General features: G+C 43.2%; 1 long non-coding RNA gene across 1 annotated transcript in view; it reads left to right on the forward strand.

The window, feature by feature from the left end:
- LOC133073622 (uncharacterized) overlaps positions 1 to 22,171 on the forward strand; it is a 203,495-nt gene extending 181,324 nt beyond the window's left edge. The window contains exon 5 of the long non-coding RNA XR_009697022.1: positions 20,918 to 22,171. This is a non-coding gene — a long non-coding RNA (uncharacterized LOC133073622). The remainder of the gene's footprint in view (positions 1 to 20,917) is intronic.
- Positions 22,172 to 23,109: the final 938 nt, after the last annotated feature.

A 23,109-nucleotide genomic window follows, 5' to 3' on the forward strand; every position in this document is an offset into this window, starting at 1 on the left:
GTTTTGGTCCATCAGCCAGGGGTTCCAGAGTGGAAATTACCCTTCCAAGTTGCTGACCTCTGGCTGAAATAGCTGGCTGGTTATACTCCCAGCTTCTTTGGAAAGGTAAGACCTGTGGCTAGGCATTTATCTGTATATGGCCTTGGTCAGACAATCAACCCTAAGAGACTAGAGACCATATGTTCTGCAACTGAAGAGGACCCTGGGGCAGAGCTAATGGCTGAAAGTCTACTGTGGACCACACTCCCTGCATCCTTGAAGAAGGATCTGAGCAAATAGCTCTGCATCTGTTATAGGCGTGTGTGTGTGTGTGTGTGTGTGTGTGCATGTACTATGCTCAACCACTTTTCACAGTGAAGACTATGAAGCCACTTTTAAAAGTAGTAGTCCTTAGGTTAAGTAGGTGTGTTTTGTCTATTCCAGAAATTCCACATCTGGTGATACATGTCAGAGAAATTCATCTAAGAGTATTATGCAAAAGGATATCCATTATAGCAGTGTCTGTGCTGGAGTTGAACACATCTGAGGTGTTTGTTACTTGGAGAATGTGTCAATAAATCAAGGAATATTATGCAGATGCCAACCCAGGCATAAACACATCAGAATGAATGGGCTTTAAAGACATGGAGCCGAGTAAAAAAATTAAGAACAGGATGTCAACTTTCCTACATTACCATGTATATAAATTGAAACTATTTCATTCTCCAGGGTACATAAAATTCAGGAATACTAGTCAAATACAATGCGGTTAAAACACACACACACACACACACACACACACACACACACACACAAAGCCCGCCAAACAAAAACAAATACAATAGGGTGACTGCTCATGTTGGGAGAGAGAAAAAGTTATAGAAATGAAAGGAAATCAATCAATCAGTCATCAATCCATCACAAACTGATGATACGAATGTGCCAATAAGTGATGGCATGCCATCATCTAGGGGTATTACTAAGTCAGCTCTGTGCGTCTGAAGCTGAAAGGGGTAAACTAGAGAAAACAGTGCCTTTTCCTGATGTGTGTACATCTTGGGTGCGTGCCTGAATCTGCCACCGATGCCAGGACCATTTGGTCACAACTGTCATCATGTGACCCCTCTTTGTCACAACCCTAGGCCACTTCGGTTCATTGGTCTGTTCACCATAAGGACTCATGGGAACTTCTGGAGCTTTCTGTGCCTTGCAGCTCAGGCAGTGAGGTTTGGGGTGAGAACGACTGCAGGGCCTCCAGACCCTACTCTGCCATCTTTGCTTCCTGGGATTCCCTCCTGTTGCCTTTGGGCATCCAACAAAAAGGATTCTGGGCATCCTTTACCCAGAACTCCAAATAAGAATTGGGACACAGTGACCCTCTCTTCTTTGGGGTTCCCCCCAAATAACTGACATTTTATTTTATCTCTCTTAGTTCAAGACCATTTGGGTAGGAGCTGGGCTTATTCAGAACCTGGGCAGCACTTTAACTCTGGCCTCATTTCCTGGGACTGCCTCCAAGTTCCTCATGGCAAGTCTGGAATGAACACATTTATCTTTCATGTGTGATAGGGACCAGCATCCTTCTTGTCTTCTGAACTCTTTGCCCTTCACGCCTCCTGGTGCCCCCCAGCTAGACGACCTTCTAGGATGAATTGCTCAGAAATATTTCAAGGGTTCTACTTGTATTTAAAGGTAATACATGAGCACTGAGACAAATTTGAAAGCAGGTGGCGCTAATGGTAAAGAACCCACCTGCCAATGCAGGAGATGTAAGAGACATGGGTTCAAACCATGGGTCGGAATGATCTGCTGGAGGAGGGCATGGCAACCCACTCCAGTATTCATGCCTGGAGAATCCCATGGACAGAGGAGCCTGGTGGGCTACAGTCCATGGGGTTGCAAAGAGTCAGACAAGGCTGAAGTGACTTAGCATGCATGCACGCAGAGAACAAGAAGAAAATAAACAGATACATAAAATGTCAATATCAGAAAGACGATTGTCAAAATTTGGGGGCAGTTATCTTTTAAAAAACGCTTGCTCCTTGGAAGAAAAGTTATGACCAGCCTAGACAGCATATTAAAAAGTAGAGGCATTACTTTGCCGACAAATTTCCGTATAGTCAAAGCTATGATTTTTCCAGTAGTCATGTATGAATGTGAGAGTTGGACCGTAGCTGAGTGCTGAAGAATTAATGCTTTTGAACCGTGGTATTGGAGAAGACTCTTAAGGGTCCCGTGGACTGCTATGAGGTCAAACCAGTCAATCCTAAAGGAAATCAGTGCTGAATATTCATTGGAAGGACAGATACTAAAGCTGAAACTCCAATACTTTGGCCACCTGATGCAAAGAACGGACTCGTTGGAAAAGACTCTGATGCTGGGAAAGATTGAAGGTAGGATAAGAAGGGGACAACAGAGGATGAGATGGTTGGATGGCATCACTGACTCAATGGATATGAGTGTGAGCAAGTTGTGGGAGTTGATGATGGACAGGGAAGCCTGGTGTGCTGCAGTCCGTGGGGTCGCAAAGAGTCAGACATGACTGAGCGACTGAACTGCACTGAACTGAACACATCAAAAGCATTTTTTCCATGACTGAAATGTACTTTACTACATCATGCTCTTCCTGTTAGAAAATTAGTTGGCTCCTTTGTTTTCAGCCATAAGAGCAACAGAGTAATGGACATTCTTGGCCATAGTGCCTTTTTTGCATTCCAGATTATTTCCTTAGACTGAGAAGTAAAATTATTGGGTCAAAGGGTAGAAACATTTTTAAGGCTTTATATCTATTTTCCTAAATGTTTTTTCTGAAAGGTTAAGTCAGTTTATCTGAAATATGTATAAAGTTTCTATGCAGATGGGACCATTTAACCCAGCATCACTAGTATTTGCCGAACAGCTTAGTTGCTACCTGAAAAGATTATGAAAATGCTGAACTTGAAAGGCTCCAGAATTAAGAAGTAAAAGTGTCCATGTCATAATAGATTGATCTCTCCCTAAGTTTACTATTTTGGGGACAGTGACACTGCCAGAAGATTGACAGTCTTCTCGATTCCATTTGTTCTGTAGCTGTGCCTTGGTGACCAGCCAGCTTGGCAGTAAGTTGGCAATGTTTAATAAGATTGTCTTCCATGATTGAAACAAATGACTCTCTTTTTGTCATCAGAAATGGAACCTTTATGCATTTGTTTCAGTAATACAAGATCTGACATCATTAATAATCCGGGCTTGCGACGTGCGCTTGTTGAATACAATAGATGAATGAAAAATTTAATTTTTTAGTAGATCATAAAAGATGTGCCAATAGATCAAAGATAATTTAGGCAGAGTCCCTCGGATGCATGAGACAGTCCGTTGTCTCCACTTTTTGTTAGGCTGGCATGTATGCGCAGGTATCATTCTTTGTGAATCCTCTCAGTGCCGTGGTGTCATGTTCAAAGACACAGCTGGTCCTATTGCTCCAACTTCCTCTTCCATCACTCTCTACCACGGTCTTGCTTCACCAACCAAGTCAACCTGTGTGATGCCCCCAAGGATGAATGGCCAGTCTCACCTTCGTGCTTTTGCTTCTGCTGTAACTCGCTTGAGAGATGCCTGTGTGTTTCAAATTCATTGGCGTAGTCGCTCAGTTGTGTCCAGCTCTTTGCTGCCCCATGGACTGTAGCCCACCAGGCTCCTCTGCTCATGAAATTTCCCAAGTGAGAATGCAGGAGTGCGGTGCCATTTCTTCCTCTAGGAGATCTTCCCAACTCAGGGATCGAACCCTTGTCTGTGTCTCCTGCACTGGCAGGCGGATTTTTTCCTTAGGACCAGCACCACTTGGGATGTGTGTGTGTGTTTCAAATTTGTTGGCTTAAAAGCTTGGCAAATCAAGAAATGAAAGAATAAAAAAAAAGGCCTGTGTTATGATCCTATGATCTTGTGCATTTTTCAAGCCTCCATTGTTACCTACCTATGAGCCCTTGCTTTCTTTTTCTTAAATTTATTCTAGACATATGCTCAGGGGAGGTGAGTTTCAGGAATGGACCTTGATTAGTTCCTGCAATCTTAGTAATTCCATTTCCTCTTGCTAATAAGAAACTTAGGGGTGGGTCTGTTCATCAGTTCTGCCCCAGAAAGCCCAAAGGCAAGTGATTCTAGGGACAGTTTTGCTCCCCATTTCTTTTTTTAAAATGCAATAAATATCCACAAATCAATCAATATGATACATCATATTAGCAAATGGAGGGATAAAAATAGATGTGGAAAATTTTTTGGCAATATTCAACATCGATTTATGACAAAAGCTCTCCAGGAAGTGGGTACAGAGGGAACATTGCTTGTGTCTGTTGCTGATGAGTGAAGCTTGTCCTGAGGCTAGGGCAAGCTCGCTGGTGGGAAGGGCCAGGGATTCTGGGTCTGGTGCTTGTCCACTGGTGAGTGGAGCTGGGACCTGGGGGGGTGTCTCTTGCTGCAGGGTACTGGGGGCCCTGAGTCTCAGGCCTGTGCGCTGGTGTCTGAGGCCAGGTTCTGGGTTCTCTGGTAGGCAGGGTAACGTACAGGGGCTTCTGTGGCCTCAGCCTCTCTGCCTGTGGATGGGCTGTGTCCTTACCCTGTTAGTTGCTTGGCTTGAGATGTCCCAGTACTGGTCCCTACAGACAGTTGGGTGGACATGCGGCTGGGTCCTGAGGCTAATAAGCGGGAAGGTGGATTCCACAATGCTGGCTGCCAGCACTAGGGGCCATGTGGTAGAATAAACCCCCCAAAAATGTCTGCTCCCAGGGTCTGTGTTCCCAGGGTGAGCTCCAGTTGCCTCCTGCCTCTCCAGGAGACTTTCTGAGATCAACAGGTAGGTCTCATCGAGGCGCCTTTCAAATCTCTGCTTCTGCCCTGGATCCTGGAATGGAAGATTCTGTGTGCATCCTTTAGAGTGGAGTCTCTATTTCCCTTAGCCCTCTGGGACTCCTGAGAGTAAGCCCTGCAGGCTTTCAGAGCCAAACGTCTTTGGGGGCTTACCTTTTAAGCACAGGGCCCCTAGGCTGGGGATCCTGATCCGGGGCTCAGACCGCTCGCTTTTTAGGGAGAACCTCTGTAATGTAATGTATCCTGTCTGTGAGTCATCACCTGAGAGTATGGGATTTGCCTGTGCTGTGACTCTCCCCTCCTGTCAGTCTTGCTGTGGTTCCTTCTTGAAATCTTTAGTTGTAGATCTTTACTGGCAGTGATGCCAAAAAATTGGCCTCCGTGCACTGTTGCCAAATAGAATCCCAGAGACAAGAACTTTGAGTGAAATAGGAAAGAAGAGCTTTATTGCTCTGCCAGGGGCCCAGGGCATTCCTGTCTCAAAAACTGTGTTTCCCAGCCCAGGGGATTTGCTGAGGAGTTTTATAGGTGTGGTTCAAGGGTGGAGCTGCTGATACAGATCAGGGTGTGTGCAGGGCGTGGAGACCATGGTGGCCATGCTGAACAGTCTCTTTTATTCTAAATTTGCCTGATCACAGAGTTACCTTCCATGGCCTGTTGAGGTGCAAATCCCCATGCCCCTTGCAGATTTGGGTTCAGAGATTTTTAACTGCATCCCACCCACCCCTCCACCTCTGGCAAGTTTTTATAATCAAGCAAGGTTGGGAAACACTGACCCAGATGAGATCTTGGCAACTGGAGATCCTGTGTGAGCAATTTCATCATCATCATCAACAACAAAAAGAATTGAGGTCTTGAAGACTTGAGCTCCCTGAGAAAGAGAATCTGGAGAAGTTGTAGAGGATCCAGTGGCAAGTCTTAGAAGATGTCATGTCAACGGGAGGAGCAGAGATGGGGAGAAGAGGGGCTCAAGGAGTGGCCACAGAAAATATACAGTTTTCAGCACACCTGCCATCCAGTTTCAGTCTTTAAAAATTAAGTTCAGCTTTATGCTTATTTTCTTTAAATTAATAACAATCACTACTATTATTTGGCCACTTCATTTATACTGGACAGCAGGCTAAACACTTTCATTTTTTTTTTTTAATCTTCTCAACTTTCGAGGAGGTATCACCAGTCCTACACAATAGAGAGGTAAACTAAGGTTCAGGGAGGTTCAGTAATTTGCACAGTCACCCCGCTGAAGCTTGGATGAACTGGACAGAAAACAAGGAAGGAAGGAAGTGTTAGTCGCCCAGTCGTTCCTGACTCTTTGCGACCCCGTGGACTGCAGCCCACCAGGCTCTTCTGTCCCTGAGATTTTCCAGGTGAGGATACTGGAGTGGGTTGCCATTTCCTTCTCTGGGGGATCTTCCAGACCCAGGGATCGAACCTGGATCTCCTGCACTGCAGGCAGATTTTTGGCCGGCTGAGCTACAAGGGAAGCCTGTGACAGTTAGCCCGTCTATCTCTAAAGATGATAATTTTAAGCATGGCCTTGTGCATACTGCACAATGTGCTACTGCTACTTAGCGTGAACTTGACTTTTCCTATTGAGCTTGTTCTTGTTTCTGTGGGAACAGTAAAGGGTCAAGAATGGAAACGTTTAAGCCCTAAGTGAAATACCAGTCCAGCCCATTCCAGAAATCCTTCAGTCTGTCTCTAATATGTGCTTTCTCTGTAAAACAAGCTCAGTAAGGAGCTGGTCATTCTCTGAACCTCTACATTTCCCGTCACACTTGTTCTTATCCCTACCTACATCATTTTCTCCTTCCTTCCTCCTCCCTCTCTTCCTTAGGACTTAAATTTTCCCCTTCTTGGCGTGTTGTCTCTCCAAGATTGTGTTGACTGCAGGAAGGATTGATGATGTATTCAGGGGGAAGTTGGTGCCTCCCTTAGGCCTGAAGGGGTAGGGGAGGAAGGGTGTATGTGGGGGACAGAGACCCCTGACAGTGTTGTGACTACAGGTAGAGAAGAGCAGCCATTGCAATATGGTTGCACAGAAGGATTAAATACCCTGGACAAAAACATCCATGGCACCCAGGTTAAGAGAAAGATGCATTTTCCAGCTATATTTCACTATATTTAAAAGAGTGTCTTGGTTGGGTCATGTCTATAGTGACAGTCATGTGGTTTTTAAGGCATGAGTAATTTATAAATCTATTCTTGATTTTGCAATAACAAACAAATAAGCAAATGTCTCTGCTATTCTTTCTGGAAGCAGGTAACATTTTCCCTTTCTATAAATGGCCGCCTTGGATGACTATAAGCCAGGGAAATCCTTAGGATACGTTCACAGTCTCAGGCTGCCTATTTCTCTCTATTCTTTAGCACAGGCTCTCCACAAACAGAAAAAAAAAATATTGATCTCTTCCTTCAAAGCCATACATTTTAATATAGTTTAGCATACCAAGTTGTCAGGATTTGATCTCTTGGGTCATAGTTCAAACTCCTTCTAATCCTGTTGTCCATATTTCTAAATTTCTTGGGAAGTTTCAAGCACAAGCCAATCAGTGTCAATAAAAAAAAGTAACAGCGTTATACTTTGTGCAGGGTCTCATGGCTTTTTGGATGGTCTCTTTCAATGGCATGAAGGTGCTTGTTTTTGTTATTTCACCAGATATTCTTTTCCTTACCTCCTACTTCAAAGGTTACAAGTGAGTAAAAATTGAAGTCCTTGTTAACTTTTGAGGAAATGAGATATCTTCTTACCCAAAAGATCACCCTTCATCACCACATGGTGGTTTGGTCAAACCCTAGTTTAGATGTTTCTGTGAAAATATTTTTAGATACAATTGACATCTGCAATCAGTTGATTTTAATAAAGCATATTACCTTCCATAATGTGGATGAAAGTGTTAGTTGCTCAGTTGGGTCTGATTCTTTGCAACCCCATGGACTGTAGCCCGCCAGGCTCCTCTGCCCATCGGATTATTCAGGCAAGAATACTGAAGTGGGTTGCCATTCTCTTCTCCAGGGGATTTTCCTGACCCAGGAATCAAACCTGGGTCTCTCTCATTGTAGGCAGATTGTTTACCGTCTGAGCTACCAGGGAAGCCCCATAATGTGGATGGGCTTCACCCAATCATTTGAAGGCTTTAAGAGCAAAGACTGAAGTTCCCCAAAGAAGCAGCAATTCTGCCTCTAGGTTACAACATAGGAATTCTGCCCCAGTTTCCATCCATCAGACTCAAGACGGCAACATAAATTCTTAACTGAATCTCCAGTCTGCCAGCTTGCCCTCCAGATTTTGCACAGCCTAGTCTTTGTATTATTTTTGTTAAAAAAATTTTTTTATTGGAGTGTAGTTGATTTATAATGTTGCATTAGTTTCAGGTGTATAGCAAAGTGAATCAGTCACACACACACACACACACACACATACTCTCTCTTTTAAGATTCTTTTCCCATATAGGCCCTTAGAGAGCATTGAATAAACTTCCCTGTGCTATATAGCAGGTTCTTATTTGTTATCTGTGATGATGAGTTTAAGGAATACCCTTATGCCTTCCAAGTAGGGAAGAGGCATGATAGGATTTCAATTTGCATAAAGAAAAATTATCTGTGTAGAAATGGGGAGAGGTTGTTGGGTTGTTGGAAGGCGCTGGGGCAAGACCGAAGAGCCAGGCTAATAAGGTGACTGTTAAACCAAATCCAGCAAGAAATGATGAAAGCCCTTGACTGGGGTGTGGGAGGAGAGATATGTTTCCGAGATGTGATAACAGTTTTGCCAGAAGCATTCTGTTATCCGACTTGGTTGGCAAGACAGATAATCACCAACACAAACAGTGAAAGAGGAGAACAGGCCGGTGGGTGGTGCAGAGGTCAGCTTGCTGCAGCAGCCTATGGGTGTCCAAGCGGCTGGAGTGGGACCTGCAGGTCAGGAAGAAGAGACGGAGAGCAGCAGTTAACACCAGCAGGAGGGAGAGGCCGCCAGGAACAACTGCAGAGGATGAGAAAATAAGAGAATCGGGGTTGAACCTACTATTCAAACGTCTATGAATGTTCAGAATAGTTTATCATTGAAAAAAACCAGACTAAGAAGAAAGGAGCAGATGAAGGAAGAGGGATCTTTCATGGATAAAGATGTACCGACCAAGGATCTGGGAATTCACGAGTTCACGCAGTGATAATGTTGTATGAATGGCGATTCATGGCCACAGGGGATAGAGAAAAAGACAGACAGACGTGTTTCCATTAGATTTGAAAATGAACAGGGCCTTGCTGACTTCAGCCAGTGCAGTTTCAGAGGGTGCTGTTGGTGGCAACCCGAGGAGGGGAGAATAAGAGACAAGTGCAAGCTATTCCTTCAAGAAATTTCACTAGGAAGGGAGAGAAAGAGAGAAGTAACTAGAGAGGAACTCAGAAGCCCAGATCCAGAGAATCATGGTTCTTTTTTTAAGGCGGGCAAAGCTAGAATATGTTGTCAGGATGAGGACAGAATCAGGAGGAAAGGGGTGGTTCCAGACATCAGGGATGATACCAAGGAGAAGCCCTGGAGGAGGTGGAGAGGGTGTAAACACAGGATCCCAGGTTCCCAAGTCAGAGGCAGAGCCAGTCCTGGTGATGAACTTCTCAGGCATGTTCTGCAGAAGAGGCTGGAATGCTCATGCGTGGACACCTGTGACCTGAACACAGGAACCCGAGTCTCCGGTGAGTGTGGGAGGTAAGTGAGGAGAAGGCAGGAAAACAGCGCAGAGGAGAGTTAGAGGGCAACACCAGCTGAAGGCCTTGGACTCAAGACGCCTAAAAGCCTGGAAGCAGGAGGCAGAGGCCAAGCCAGGCCCAGCTCCTGTCCGTTCAGACAGCCCTTGGGTGGGTATGGGGGTGGACACCACCCCACCAACAGGCACACACGGGATGCAGACAGAACCAGGTTGTGAATGAAAGCTGTTGACCCAGTTAAAGCCAGTGCCGTTTTGACCTGTGTTTACCTACAAGTGAGTGTTTCAGAGGGTGCGGCCAAAATGGCAGAGGGTTGCATTAGCGAAAAAGATAGCAGATGAAGAAACACGATCATAGTTACTTTGTGATGAGTCTGTTTTAAACTTACACTGTCTAGGATGATCATTTACATATTGCAAATAATTCTGCTTGTGTTTTGTAATTCTCCTTTCTCACTTGGGAGGTGGATGCTATTCTTTTTTTATTATTATTAATTTTTATTGGAGTATAGTTGCTTTAGAGTGTTGTGTTTGTTTCTGCTATACAGGGAAGTGAATCACTTACTGTTGTTTTAGTTGCTAAGCCAGGTCTGACCCCATGGACTGTAGCCCACCAGGCTCCTCTGTCCATGGGATTTCCCAGGCACGAATACTGGAGTGGGTTGCCATTTCCTTCTCCAGATTTCCCTGACCCAGGGATCAAATCTGCATCTCCTGCATTGGCAGGAGGGTTCTTAACTGCTGAACTATTTGTATACATGAACATTTCCTCTCTTTTGGATTTTCTTCCATTTGAAGTCACCATAGAGCAAAGAGTAGAGTTCTCTGTGGATGTTATTCTTATGGGCTTTCCTCAAGGTGTCAGGTTTCACAAGAAGGAAAGCATGTGAGCTTTGACAAGAGAAATGTAAATGGCATCATAATTCATGACTTCACTATGCTTGGTACCTATTGCAGATATTTGCCCACTGTTCATCTGAAATATCACCATGACATTGTACAAAATGTTGAACTTACTCTTAAAATGGGCCTTTTAAAATACCACTTGAGCCTAGGTAGCACACAATTATGACAATCTTATTCATAAATATAAATGAGTGCATATGATATATTATCACATACTATACTATATAATGTTATGTTATATTGTATTTTGTTTGTGAAGTTAAGGGTAGTATTCTAGTGAAGTCCATTATAGTCACAGTAGCTGATGTGTAAAAATATATTTAAACCTGTATCTATTGATTTCTCCATCGATAGCTTCAGTTTTTACGTTAGGGGGAAAGAAATACCCTGAAAAGTATTTTAAACTCTTCTGCGGTAACATCTTCAGACTTACCAAAGCTAAATTGTTTTGAACTCTGTAATTTTGAAATGAAAGTTCGGGTAAAAGTTCATTTGCAAATAGTTGAATGCAATCACTCAGCCAGAATTTTTACTTAAATTATAAGACTATGTTGCATGCAGAGATCTTGAAAGACCAAGAAATGACATAAAATTTATGATATAATTTTCTAAATGACCAGCCATCGCTTCTTTAAGAAATGCTATCTTCATTTGTAACTCTCAGGATACCCTGAAATTTATAATACAAATAAGATTTCTGTGGTATTGAGTCCACAACCCACACGTAACAGCCCAGTATATCTTCATTAACAAGAAACATTTCTATTGATTTCATTTTGCGATGTTTCATATTACATATAACAAATATGTATGGTCACCTAAATGAATTATTACAATCCAATTTGAAATGATTGCATAGGGTTATTGTATTATCTCTAGGATGCTTTAGTCTCTGGGTGTCAAAACTGTTTTTATTTAATGGAATAACATGGAAAAGTTAATCAGAGTAGGTTAACCTCTGTGGAACTGAAGGTCACACGCATTTACTCTCAGTTGGAAATGGAGGAGCTTTTAGTTTTGAGCTGGGGGTGGGCGAAGGGGGAAGAGGGAAAAGCCAGGAGGGATTTAATGTCTGTGTTTCCTCCAGCATTGCTAGTATCACTTGGCTGATGGGGGCATTTCAATAACTGAATTTTTGATTAAAAAATTTCCTGCAAGCAAAATAAAATTAAACAGGCAATACAAACATAATAAAAAATCAATACTGCAGTTAACATTTCTATTGTAACTTATTGAACGACTGAACTTCAGGCCCATTCAGCTTTGCATACACATGCAACTGCTCAGAGTTTCTGACCAGGGTGAGGATGAGACGTTGCAAAGAGTTTTATTCTCAAAATTATATTTCCAAGACAAATGGTGCTTCTTATCAGGTGAGTCCTTTCACTTCCATGCCAAGAACACAGAGGTAGAAACTTTCCATTTGTTTCCTTAACATCGTCTATTTGATGAGAACAGAGAAGACACCAGGATTAGTGTTCACTGAACGTATCAGAACTTGTTTATTCACATGGTGCTTTCCCTTTCAGAGCGGTTCCTGTGAGGTTATGCTTTTGCCTCTGTGAATGTGAGTGATGTGTGTGTGTGTGTGTGTGTGTGTGTGTCTGTGTTGCTGAAAATGTACTTGCTTGCTCTTTCAGAGCTCAGACGCAGAGGTGGGTGGCTATAAAGACATCCACTTAAAGACTACGGGGAAAGCATTGCCCTTGAATTAAATCCGCTAATGTTTCAAAGATCCTTGAAATGTCTGATCAAGACAGTTGACTGAGATAATTGAGGAAGTCCCCCTTTCAGTCCAAAAATAACAGAACACAGTCCTCAGGTGAGAGCAAAAGCTGAAAAGGGAGCTCTGCAGACCTCAGGAGCAAAGAGTCAGAGCTGGAGGAGAAGGAGGCGTGGGGGACTCTGGATGGGGTGTCTCCGGGGCGTGTGGGTTGTAACTGCACAGGCATTGAGTTCAAGCATCAAGATCCTCATGCAGGAGGTGACACTGAACTCCTGGTAATAAGGACTGTCCGTCAGTGAAATAGGGATTAAGGTGCCACCCACCAGCCCCAAATGTGGGCTTCATGCTCTGGACCTTGGGTAGCAAGAGTTACGTGTGGGAAATCAGAAAGCAAAAGCTTGTACAGTGTGACCGTGAGACTAAATATACACAGTCAGAGCTCAAACCCAAAAAACCCCACTGAGCAGAAAAATCCCACTGAAGACGAGTATAGCACAACGTGAACATGAAAACCAGCCTGGAGCTCCGCAGAGCCTGCAGGATCCAAAGTTCGACTGTTCTCCTAAGGTGACCTCCAAAGCCCAGGGCACCCAGTGGGAATTCCTACAAGGGCAAAAATACACAAAGACAAGCTTGCATCTCACACACCTGGCAAGCCTGTGTGTTCTCCTTTCTCTCATGTAACTAAAAAATTAAAAAATTCACAGTAACATCTACCCCTCATGAGGAGGTCAACAGAAACATCTACCCCTCCAGAGAAGGTCAACAGATGGAACAAATGGGAGAAGTCACTGAGAACTGCAGATAAGAGTAATGTCCAAGGAATCTGAAAGCAGCCATTATTTAGATGATCAGGGTGAAAAGTGAGAAACAGATTTTGTAATGTAAAATGAAAAGAAGGTGGGTTGAGAAAGAAACAAAGATTGCTAATGCAAGTGAAGAGGAAATAATCTTGAAGATAAAGCTGAAAAACAAAACGCTCAAAATATAGCTCAAAGAGGAAAAAAGATGGTATAAATATGAAACAGAAAATGAGACAGTGAACACAAAAGAAGAAGCTCCAAAATACAGCTAATAGGAGTTCCAGAAAGAAATTAGAGAAGAATGAAGGAGAAATAATAGCCAAAGACATATTGGTGGAGTATTTTCCATAATGAAAAATTGTTAAAACAGTTTGCAATAGAATCCTAAATCTTGAAGAGGGTGAATAACATGAATCCACACCTTACACTTTGCAACTAAACTACAGAATATGTACAATGATATAAAAATATTTAAAACATGTACCTGAAAAGGAACAGCAATTAGACTGATAGCAGACTTTTGATTGGCAACGACAGATGTCAGAAGATGATCGAATACTATTTTCTAAGTGGTAAGAGAAAGTAACTATCAACTTCATATCTATACTCAGTTAAAAGATCATTCAAGAGGGAGGGCAGCTTTTCCTAGCAGCTATGAGCCTGGAATGCTGGAAGGGCTGGGGTAAGAATACTTATAATCATTTTCCTTCGTTTTATTCACCTCAAAATTCTCTCAGTATAACTGGTTCACTCCCTGATATAAGTAAAGGTAAAATAAAGATATTTTCAGACACACAAGACTAACAGACTTACTACCTGAAAGAGCAAATAAAATAATGCAATATTGAAAGAAGAAAATGCAAGCTATAAGGGATCAGTGGGCATCAAAATGCAAAAAAGTTATGAAACTGGTAAAAGCATGTTGAAGATCTACTATAAGAATAGTAATAATAATATTTGAGGGGATATTTTATTTGAAATGAGAAGGAATGAAAATTCTAGACATCAGTATCATGGGTGATATAGAAAGGCAGTATTTGGGGTGGAATTAAAGATTCTTATCTGGTGGGAGAGTAGAGATACTGCTTAGCAGCAAAATCTGAAAAAAATACTAGGGTATGCTTATACTGTAATAATAAAAATATAGAAATGTAAATATACAAAATTTCAAAATAATAGCAAAAAAAGGGATTAAGAAAAAGAAACAAAAACAGAGCAGAAGGTAGGGAAGAAAAAAAATAGTAAGGGAAGTGATAGCTACAATAGATCAAAATAAATGTAAATGGATTAAACATTTATTAAACCATCAGTGTCTCAGACAGGAATAAAGTTCCCTCATTCACTGGATACTCTGACAGTACCCTGGTTATGCTATACTCCAGTGTTGGCATGGAAGGAAGTAATTTTTCATGACAAGAACTCTTCATTTCACTCTTATCTTCATAAGAAACGAAGTCTTATCCATCATGTCTTTCTGCTGATATGATCAGATCCCAGATCAACAGTCTCCTCCAATGTCACGATGATGCATCTCCAGGGGCAAAGGGTGGGACAGCTGATTTTTTGACAGTTCTACCCATATCTAGTGAACACAGGAAGGCTGAGAAGCAGTGAGACTCTTCCTGTGTGGAGCAGATGGAGAGATGGCAAAATGCAGGCTGAATCGTTGGATGAGTCACAATAAGGGTGAATGGCTTTACTCAACGAGTGCTGATAACTGAATCAAGGACCACACACAGAGAGGTTTCCATGGAAGAGACTTTGGGGTTTTAATTGAATTTTGGCTCAATAGGATGCGGCTCCTAGATCAGCTAATGGGATTTTAGAAGGCAATAATGGAGGTAGAGTATCCATAAAAAGATGTGATGGTGTGTAAGACTCTCTGCTTGTTTATCTGACCACACCTGGGAGGCTGAATTCAAAGGTATGTCTGGAGGGTACCACCTAGATGTTAATAGTTATCAATTCCTATCTCATGGATTCTTAAAGGAATAAAGGGATTGCTTATGGTAGAGATGCCATCTGTCCCTAAATATTTCATGAGCTATCATGGTGCAGGCAGATATGACCTCATCTTTGTGGTCTCAGTAAACAGAACTAGAATCACTAAGAGCTGTGTAGCCAAACTGTTCAACAATGAATGGGCAGTTTCAGGAGGCAGAGAACTTCCTATTACAGAAAATGTTCAAATTGGCACTTCCCTGGTGATCCAGTGGTTGGGACTTCACTTTCCAGTGCAGGGGATACAGGTTGAGGAGCGAAGATCCGAAATAGTTCATAGCCAAAAAACCAAAACATTAAAAAAAACCAGAAGCAACAGTGTTACAAACTTAGTAAAGACTTTTTGAAAAATAAACTGAGACTGCTTTATTTTGGCAGCAACTAAAGGAATTGATGCACCAGGTTGGGGGTTGAGTATTCTGGCCTACCCAGAAGAGTACACCCCTAAGGCTTTGGTTCTGTGTTTCCACTGACACGTTCAGTGAGTACCTAGCGTGGGAGTGATATACATATCCCACCAGTGACTTCCTCTTGAAGCTTCATGTATATTTGTGATGCTGACCCAATAAGGTGAATCCTGACAGTAAACTAAAAGAGAGAAGAAAAGTTCTCTGTGAAGGGGATCCCTCCGTCCCTATTGAGAGCATCACAACCTTTGTGATGTCTTTAGAACTATCTGAGGGTATTACATGATCCCTGGGTTCTTACTAAATTAAATCAGCATTTCTTACCAGCTTCCCAGATGGTTTCTATTCTCACTTAGGCATAAGAACCACTCCTGGATTTTAACCCAGCCACTGGTTACTGTTTGAGACTTGTTTTCCTCAGACTTTTTCTGCTCTGACAGCTCCAGTAGATAACATTCTCACCTGAACCCTTTCAGATGTTGTTGGCCCTGGGACATAAAATAGGCAATAGGTTATATGCAAATCATATATAATAAATTGTAACTCCACCCTTGTCCTTGCTCAGGGTCAGTAGACATAGAAATTCTCTGAGGACTGATAACAGCTATATATTTACCCATCCACCCATCTATCCATCTATCCATCCATCCACCATGTATTTATTAAACATCTACTATTATTTGTGGCTTCCCTGGTGACTCAGTGGTAAAGAATCTGCCTGCCAATGTAGGAAGCAAGGGTTTGATCCCTGGGTTGGGAAGATACTTTAGAGAAGGAAATGGCAACCAACTCCAGTATTCTTGCTTGGGAAATCCCATGGACAGAGGAGCCTGGCGGGCTACAGTCTATGGGGTCTCAAAGAGTTAGACACGATTGAGCGACTAAATAACAACTATTGTTCGTGGGGTAAGCCAGTAGATGGTGGGGAATGGCTAAGAACAGATCCATCACTAAGTTTAGAGTAATGCTGTTTCTGCCTTCATATCAATTTTGCTTTCACCAAGAGACATGGGGACTATAAATGAGCCTTTTGAAAGTGTGTTCTTGGTTGCCCCTTCCATTGAGGCAGCACTACCACAGTGGAAATACTGAAGATATTGGAAGCACCTCAAAGTGGTTAGTTTTGAGTAGACTGTATGGCTCTGGGGATCTGTTAGCTCTCTGAGACTCAGTTTTCTCATTTCTAAAGTGGAATGATAAGAACAGTAATCAAATTGGTGTGAAGATCAAATAAGATAATGTAACCAAAGAGTGTTGTACAGTTTAAACCTTCTATGAATAGTAGTGTGTGTGTTTGTGTCTGTGTAATACATATCCAAACTTAACTTTCCCTAGAAGCAGATTCTGAGATGAAGATTCAAGCTCAGCAAGTTATTTTCATGGGAAATTAGAGATTAATGCTCCTGGGAGACTTTGGGAAATGATGTTGAACTTGAACTACAGAATTTTCCCACCTTGGGGTGTATGTAGCCACTAGCTTCCATCAGCCACTGGCTGCTCCCAGTAGCATTAGTCAATTCCAGCCTGCAGTGTCTATGAGCAGATCAGGTTCTTGGAGCCAGAGAAAGCCTTCAGGCAGAGAAGTTGGAGGTTGGACGTTGGGTCAGAGTGCACTGGAAAGGAAGGGCCACGGGGATATGGATGGGGTGTCCATAGTGTCTGCTGGTGTGTGTGTGTGTGTGAGGTTCCAAATGTGAGTTTTAGGTGGGGCTTCACTAGATGGCCTTTAATCACGCAGAGTCGGCTTCAGTAGGGAACATCTGGTCAACACACAGGATGCAGGTAAACCACCAAATACTTGAGAGTTGGATACACTTTTGCTGTCACTGTTTCAGAACCTGGCATTGAGCCTGCCCTTTCTTGCTGGGGTTTCTGGGGCCCCATGAGGAGCAATATCCCGCTTTGCAACTCTGTCTTTGCAGCTGGGTTTTTCTTCCTGAACCACCAGGCTTTCGTAGCTTCTATCAGAAGCATCTCCTCTCCTCTCTCTCTTCTTTGTCTTGTGTGGATCTACTGGCCTCTTCCAGATAGCACTGATGTAGAGACATGTCCATAGAGATTCAGATAATCTTCTGATATTAACAATCTGGTGCACAGAGCTTCGAACCAGGCACACAGAAAGATCTAACCCTGTCTTCATGTGTACACGCTTGGTATACATCTTAAAATGAGCTTTACTCCAAGGCTGTGGGATTGAGAGCCACTGGGGCCAGTACATGACACTTGTAGCTACAGTCACCTACAGAGAATGGCCTGTACATTGCAAACCCTTGATTCTGTGGAGCTTTCAGTCTCCACAGTCACGTTGTGTGGGTTTAAAAATGAAATGGAATTCTGCCCCATGGATAAAACTTCCTCCAAGCCTCTGGAATTAAATGAAGGAAGGAGTGGGCCTGAGTTATTGTCATAGCTTAAAGGATTTCCATTGACCCAAAAGCTTGATGGAATTTCAATCCTGGGCTCTGAGTCTGCCTTCCCTAGGGACAGGTTCTCTGTCCATGGTCAGCAGAACAAAGGCCAGCCGGGGCCATTAATATTTCACAAAGGTAAATGTGGAAAAGTCTTCGTGAGTGATGCATTGCTCCTCCTAGGCAACTCTTGTGAGACTGGGTGTTCCTACATTCAGGAGGTTCCTGTGGCAACTCGGTATCCATCTGGTGCTACGTTCTTACATCCTGTTAGAAGAATTAGCCTGGTTTGTCTGAGCTCCTCATTTTCCCTGAATAGCTGCAGTCCTCTCCCACTGCTGGTCCTGGTTCACTATGCTACCTCCACCCCATTCCCACGTGGTGAATTCAGGAGCCCCAGCTTTCTCCCCACCCACCCCCCACACCCTAACAGCTAAATCAATAGATGGCATCAGACCAGGAGGTGCCACATGTGGGTGAGGCTCTGACTTGTGATGGTATTTACTGAGTCTACTATGCGTTCCAGCAGGGAGATGCTGATAGAGGAAGACACAGTCTCTCACACTGGAGGGTAATCAAGTGCCTGGGGAGGTGGGACAATTCATATAAAACATAGACACCAACTCAGGACACCGTGATGGCCATGTCAGTCCCAGGGTTAAAATATGTGTCTTAGTAAGAGTGATGGCTGTTGGCACCGAGACTCAGGAAAGTTTTAAGAGAGCAAGTGGAATTGCTTCTTGAAGGACTGAGTTGAGGGACTCTTTCAGTGACATCACAGAGGCTGGAGGGTGCTGGGTCCAACATGAGCTGTATTTTCTGGGAAGTGCATTAGGTATTTGATTGTCCTGCACATGCTGATGAACTTGGAGGTGGCATTACTGGGTAGTGGCTAAAAAGTCAGGCTCTGGAGTCAGACTCTGGACTTACCAGGTACCAGCAGTGGGCTCTGGGCCTCAGTTTGCCCAGCTGTAGAATGGGGATAATGAGAGTGGAAACTCTATATATTCCTGGTGTGGGAACCATATCTAGAGGACTGGAGGAGTTGGTAATTCTAAAGCATTCATGCCTGGACTGTGATAGAGGTGAAGTCGCTGTCACTGGGGCTGTTATGAATCATACACTCTCACAGGAAGAACTTTTCTGTCCAGATAGGAGAACTTTTGTGTGGGAAAAAGTGATTTTTTAAAAAAGGATCCCTTAAAATGGATACCTGTATATGTATGGCCACATGGATCCTTTAGAATGGGTACATACACATGTATGGCTGTTGTTTAAGTCATTAGTGTATGGTATTCTGGCAAGGCACCCCAAAGTGTTAGATGCTAAATTTTGTCTGACTCTTTGTGACCCCATGGACTGTAGCCTGCCAGGCTCCTCCGTCTATGGAATTTTTCAGGCAAGAATACTGGAGTGGGTAGCCATTTCCTCTCCAAGTGATCTTCCCCACCCAGAGATCAAACCTGGGTCTCCTGCATTGCAGGCAGATTCTTTACCAGCTGAGCCACCAGGGAAACCCTGCATATATACGACTGCATCCCTTCACTGTTCACCGAAAACTATTACAGAACTGTTAATCTGCTATAATCCAATACAAAATAAAAAGTTTAAAATATATATATGTATGTGTATATATATATATATATATATATAAATAATCACACAATTGAACAGTCAAAAATAAATAAACAAAAAGGAATAACTTAGATAGTAGGTGGCAGAGATGGAAAGAGAGTTGGGGGATCCTGACTCTCAACTGAAGGTTCCTCTGTGTCAAGGCTGGGAGGCTTTGACTCTTCATCTTTCTAAGAGAAAACAAAATTTGGTCTGAAAGTATCTGCTATGTAACCATATTGTTCCCAGAAACCAAGATCAATAATTCTGAACTGTATCAAAATGCCACAAGAAAGTAAATGATTCCACAGCTTCAACCACAGCCCTGGAAGTAGCCAGCTTCTGCTGAGCACCATGCTGAAGGCTTGGGGAGAGATAACAGCTGGTATATTTTCCCCTGTATTTTGGAAATATAGAGAGAAAATGTGGAGTGTAGAGAGAAAAGACCAGGCAGACAAGGCCTCCTAAGAAACTACAACAGCAGAACTCAGGTAATGATGGCTGTGTTTCAGACTATGTTCTGTGAGCTTTACATGCATTAATCCCATCATAACACTTTAAGGTAGATTACAACATTAAACCCATTTTCCAGATGAAAATTCTGAGGCTTACAGAGGCAGTTTGCCAGGTCTACCCAGATAGAAAAAGAGCTGGAACAGAACCGAGGCTTCTGCCCAGAGTCTGTGTTCATGTCTAATTATTAAAAAGGAAGAATCACATTTTAACATTTATTAAGATATGTCATTGTAAGAAACTATCTAATTGAAGTGAAATCAAACCTCAGTAACATTTCCACAGGCCATCAAAAATTACTAAATGCAATTTCCATTTTTAATCTTGAAGATGATACATTTATTTATTTAGAATAATTAACTTTAAAAGTTAGTGGTACATATAAGGAAGTATTTGTCACTCTTTTGAGGGGGAAGGATATAGACTAAGTTTTAAACATTCTTTTAATGAGAAAATGAATGAGTAGAGTTCTCCTAGGTTACATTTTCATTCTTCAAGATACTCCCTTTGGCTTGATGTATGAAGTTGGATGTTTCAAAGTTTATCCTATTGTAATATAAACAAGTCTTTTCTAGCGGTGGTGATATAGAGAATTCCTACCTTCTGGAAGGGCAGATTTAGAAGTTAGTTTTGGGGATTAGGGTGTTTTTCCTCATACAAAGAATGGCAGGATCCCAAGTGGGGATAGAAGAAACACCCCTGGTACGTTCACTCCCAGGGAAAGTGTATTAGGAGTATTAATAAGTGCTGGGCAAACACCTCCTTCCAGAGGCGTGATGTAGCTTCTCCCCTTCCTGGTGAGGGGCTGGCTATGGAGGCTGGGGGTGGCTAGCATGGTCACTTATGGGACAGTGGTTGGAGGGAGGGGAGGGAAGGGAAGGGGATTGGGGCCTGGGGAGTAAGGAGCTGGTCATTCCTTGGTCCAGGGTAGTTTGGACGTCTTTTTAGCCAGCAATCTTCATGACGTATTATTGTCTATCTTCCCCCCACCTTTTGTTCCTTTTTTCTTTTGTAGATCTCACTCATGGGCCTGCGTGAATCCTGTACCACCACCATCATTAAAGTTTCTCTCCATTGAAGCCCTCTGTGGGACAAGACACATCTCAAAGCTTCTCTCTGCTTCTTCTGCATCTCAAGTAAATGACCTAGAAGTTTTCTGTAGCAAGATTGTGTATGTATGTGTGTGTGCTCAGCCACTCTATCATGTCTTCCTGTCTGAATCTTTGTGACCCCATGGACTGTATGTAGCCCGCCAGGCTCTTCTGTCCATGGGATTTTCCTGGCAAGAATGCTAGAGTGAATCTTCCCCACCCAGAGGATCAAACCCAAGTCTGTCGAATCTCCTACATTGGCAAGTAGATTCTTTACTACTCTGCCACCTGGGAAGCCCCGTAACAAGACTGTACTGGGTTGAATAGTGATTTGCAAAAATTCATGACTATCTGGAACCTTCAAGTGTGACCTTATTTGGAAATGGGGCCTTCGCAGATATAATTAGTCAAGAAGAGGTGATACTGGTGTAGGGTGGTCCCTAAATTCAGTTACTGGGGTCCTTATAAGAAGAGAAGGGCTTCCCTGATGGCTGCTGGTATAGAATCCGCCTGCAATGCGGGAGATCTGGGTTTGATCCCTGGATTGGGAACTCCATGGACTATTCCATGGGGTCACAAAGAGTCGGACACGACTGAGTGACTTTCACTTTCACTATAAGAAGAGAAGGGGCCTCCACAGAGTCAGAGTGGAGAAAGCTGTGTGAAGACAGAGGCAGAGAATGGAGTGATGCTGCCATAAGTCAAGGAATGTCTGAAGCCACCAGAAGCTGCCAGAAGTGAAGGATTCTTTCCTAGAGGCTTCACAGGGCCGTGGCTGTCCCAGCATCTCAATTTTGGGCTTCCGGCATCCAGAACCACAAGAGAACACATTTCTGTTGTTTAAGCCCCTCCCGTTTTTGTTTATCTGCTACAGAAGCCCAGGAAACAAACACCAAGAGGTTCATGGGGCTTTCCTGTTGCCCACCCAGCCTTTCACCAGCCACCACCCAGCATCTCGTCTCAGTGTTTCTAATAAACCTGGAGAGGGAAGAAGGAAGACATAAGAGATCATACCTCTCACCATGAAGACAAGTGAGACGACCCAGGGAAGTACTAAAAGATTGGAGACGCCCCAAACAAAGGGAGACTTGCCTTCCCCAGCTGGACATTGGCTTAAGAAGTGGACTCACTGATTCACCTCTGAGAGACATGGGAGGGGAGGCAGAGGTTGGATGTGGAGCAGCCGGAGTTTCTTTTTTTAATATAATTTTTATATATATTTTTAATACCAAAAACATTTTGTATTGGGGTATAGCTGATTAACAATTTGTGATAGTTTCAGATGAATGGTGAAGGGACTCAGCCATACAGATGCATGGATCCATTCTCCACCAAACCCCGCTCCCATCCAGGCTCAGCTTGAGTTTCTTGTGAGTTGATGGACATCCTAGAAAGGAAGCTGAGCTTGAGCCATCTTGCTGGTACCTGTTAAGTGGGGTGTCCATCAGATACAGGAATTCTAGCAGTAAGAGGTTTTGAGATTTTCCTCTGGTATAAGGAACATGAAGAAGGGGTGAAAAAGGGTCAACCCAGGTTCAAAATATCAGGGCAAATGCAACAGGAAGGGATCGAGAAGGGAGTTTACAAAGCCCTCAGAGCTCAGACATGTGTCCCACAAGACAGCTGCACTCGGGTACTGCCACTCAGAAGAATCATAAGCCAGGAGTCCAGTAGAGCTACAAGAACCGCCTAAGATAAGATGCCTTCAGGGGCCGCTTAGGTGAATCAACATGTCAACTGAGTCAGCTTATGTGTCAACTGAGTCAACTGAGTGAGTAGTCAGCTGGCAGCTCTGGCAGGAGTGGGTGAGCCTTGTGGATGCAGATTCCCCCCACCCTCCAGGATTTAGAGTCCCAGCTCAAGTCTGCACAGAGGTAAATAAGGCATGGGATTTACATCAAGATTGAGACTGAAGCCTTGGAGGGCACAGTGGCTGGAAAGATATGGAGTCTGCCCAGGGCACCGTGAAGGTGTGTTAAAAGGAAGATTCAACAGGGGAAGGCAAAAGGGGCAATGATTAGAGGAGATAAAACCATTCTGTGTTTGTAACCCCATGTTCTGAGACTCTTTAATAAACCGGTGACAGTATTGAGAGATTTTGCTTTATTTATACATT

The sequence above is a fragment of the Dama dama genome, chromosome 19 (assembly GCF_033118175.1).
Source record: "Dama dama isolate Ldn47 chromosome 19, ASM3311817v1, whole genome shotgun sequence".
Classification (NCBI taxonomy): domain Eukaryota; kingdom Metazoa; phylum Chordata; class Mammalia; order Artiodactyla; family Cervidae; genus Dama; species Dama dama.